Source organism: Ricinus communis, chromosome 1, assembly GCF_019578655.1.
Source record: "Ricinus communis isolate WT05 ecotype wild-type chromosome 1, ASM1957865v1, whole genome shotgun sequence".
In the NCBI taxonomy this organism is placed as follows: domain Eukaryota; kingdom Viridiplantae; phylum Streptophyta; class Magnoliopsida; order Malpighiales; family Euphorbiaceae; genus Ricinus; species Ricinus communis.
This window is the reverse complement of record NC_063256.1, coordinates 32,048,612-32,051,593: the sequence shown is the minus strand read 5'-3', so window position 1 is coordinate 32,051,593 and position 2,982 is coordinate 32,048,612. Positions and strand designations below refer to the sequence as shown.

Genomic DNA, 2,982 nt, shown 5'->3' with positions numbered 1-2,982 from the left:
GCTTTGTGATGCAACCAATCAACTGTTCGTTTGATTAGTCACCCATTTTTGCTGATTTCGAGGATTTTCACCATTTTTAGCTATTTTCAGCTATTTTCAAGTTAATTAGTTATAGGAAGATTATAATAATTTAGTTTTTGCTTTCCTTTATTTTGCTTTATTTTTGCTTTATGTTTCTATAAGCAAATGATCAAATGTTTGTTGTGTGATTGAAAAACTAAAAGATGGACACCTAGACAAAGGCTTAAAATTGGGCTTTGCATATAGTCCATTTAGGTTGAATATTGGTAATTTGGGCCTAAACTAAAACCTGTTTAGACTTAGTGGGCTTATGACATGCTTAAGGTTAATTAATGGAAGGACGAATCCGACCTTGGCATGTAAAACATAGTCCAATTAGGATAAAGACTTGGTAATCAAAGCATAATTTATAATTAGGCTAGACTAGGTGACCTCCTATACATAATTAAATAGTTAATTTAGGCTAATCATATAAAACAGGGAATTGGACTAAAGCCAAAATGGGCTAGACTTAGATGGACCTCACATGTTGTAGTACTTGGTGTGTAGAAATTATCATGTTGTATGTATAAGGAATGGGCGATTAACTAATAAAATCGAAAGTAGGGATACACAAATAAGGAAGTTGGCTTCTGGATCCATCTCTAGATGTATCGAAGCTTTCTTATGGAATCTAGTACGCCACTCAATTAGTAAAAGTGTCCCGGAGAATTATCCGGGTGGCGACTCCTTTTCCCTGCGCTAGTCTCTATGACTAGTTAGCGTGTTCCCAATTAGGTTAAAAGGTCTTGTAGTGTCGTAGTCGTTAGAGATACTTGGTTGCACGCCCGAGATGCCGCCCCATAGTATGTTTGATGGTTTGCTAAATGAGGATCCAAACGCTCATTTGGATAACTTTCTTGAGATCCGTGATACCTCCAAGATTAATGGGCTATCGGATGACACCATTAGGTTAAGGCTATTCCCATTCTCATTAAAGGACAAGCCAAATAAATGGTTAAATTTGTTTCCAATTGGAACATTTATGACTTAGAATCAGTTGGCCGAGAAAGTTTTGGAGAAATACTGTGTACCTTCTAAGATGACTAAGTTGAGAAATGTTATAGCAGGGTTTCTTCAACAAGTGAATGAAACTTTGTATGATTGTTGGAATGGTTCAAGAATTTGTTGAGGAGTTGTCCACATTATGGTCTACCCCTATGGCTGTAAATTTTTTAGACATTCTTTAATGGACTAAATTACGCAAGTAAACAGTCTATTAATGCAGCATTAGGTGGATCACTAAATAATAAGACTCTAGAGTAGGCTATGGATCTTATTAAGGATATGGCAGTCACGAACTATCAGTGGCAAAATCTAAGAAAGCATGTTAGAGTTAAAGGTAGTGGGATCCATGCAGTAGACTGCATGGTAGTTGTAAATGCACATCTAGAGGCCATGAGCAAGAAGATAGATACTTTGATTATGTCTTCATTTGAAAGAAAAGCGCAGGCTATGAGTTGCCATTAGTGTGGGGGTGATCATAAAGCCAAGATTGCCAAAATGGTAATACTTTTGCAAAGTCGGAGCAGGTTGATTATATAGGTAATGCTCCGAGACAACATAACTACCTTTACAACAATACCTATAATCCGAGGTGGAGAAGTCATCTGAATTTCTCTTAAGGGAATCAAAATCAACAGAGACCTCCCTACCAGGATTCCAACAGCAGATCCAACAACAATCTCCTCTCCTCATAGAAGGAGTAATTTAGAGGAGATGATGAAGAATTTCACCTCAGCTTCTGAAAATCGGGTTTGATCTATGAAAACTACTCTTAGGAATCAACAAGCTTCAATTCAGAATTTAGAGAATCAAGTGGGGCAGATTGTAAAATTTTTGAGTGAAAGACCCCAAGGAAGCTTGCCTACCAATATAGAGGCAAATCCTAGATATCAACTCAAGATACCTTGAGAAGTGGATTCCATATCCAACATTTGTTTAATCTTTTTATAAGAACAACACTTGATAGATCATTAGATTTTGACTCAATTTGAGTGTGAAGAACAAAATTAGAGACTTTATCTTATGATAAAATATTTAGGCTAACAGTGTGAGCAACATATTGGAGAGCGTCAAATTTACGAGTTAACACTATATCATTTATTATATATTCCAAATTGCATCATGTTTTGTCAACATTATTATATTTTATAATAGCACATGTCGATATTAAAATGGTTTTAATAGTTATTATTATTGTTATGATTAATATTATTATTATCATTATTAGATTCATAATATTAAATTAATATAATTAATATAGTGTTACATTGGTGAATGTGCTTAATTATGGTTGATTATATGACGTGATTTGATTGGGTTGAAACTAATAGCAAAATATGCTACCTGATGGGCGGCATCATGATTATGATTACACAATAAGTATTAGAGAGTGAGATATTAATAATATGATTATTGCCATGATCGAGTGTAGCTCGCTAGGCTGTTCTCGGGAGTCTTTCTGACATTGCTGAAGGTAGGAACCCTGATTGGAGAGTTAACTCATCTGGGAGCGAACACCTTGCATAAAAGGCCAGGTCAGAGTAAAGGTCCCTGATTTAAGAGTCAGTCATGTGAGCATGATGCTATAGACAAAATTAGGGTTTTGCTATGAAGTCTCTTCCTACTGTTTGATTATGTGATGCACTGTGACTTTTGCTGTGATATGATGATTTAAATTTTATTTTATTTTGCAATATTATTATTATTTTAATCATTATTATTATTATTATTATTATTATTATTATTATTATTATTATTATAATATATTTTAAACTATATGGTATTAACTCACTCTCGAGGCTGAAAGTCCAATTTATTTTTCCTAAGTGACAAAAAGGATTCTCAACCTCCATCTTTTGTCAGGCTTCTCTCCATCGCAAGGCTTTAATATGAAAATCTTATTTTATATTTATTTTG

General features: G+C 34.3%; 1 non-coding gene across 1 annotated transcript; it reads right to left on the bottom strand.

The window, feature by feature from the left end:
• Positions 1-1,108: 1,108 nt before the first annotated feature.
• Positions 1,109-1,214, bottom strand: LOC112534496. The gene has a single exon (XR_003078785.1). It is a non-coding gene; the product is annotated as a small nucleolar RNA R71 (small nucleolar RNA).
• Between the last annotated feature and the right edge of the window lie 1,768 nt (positions 1,215-2,982).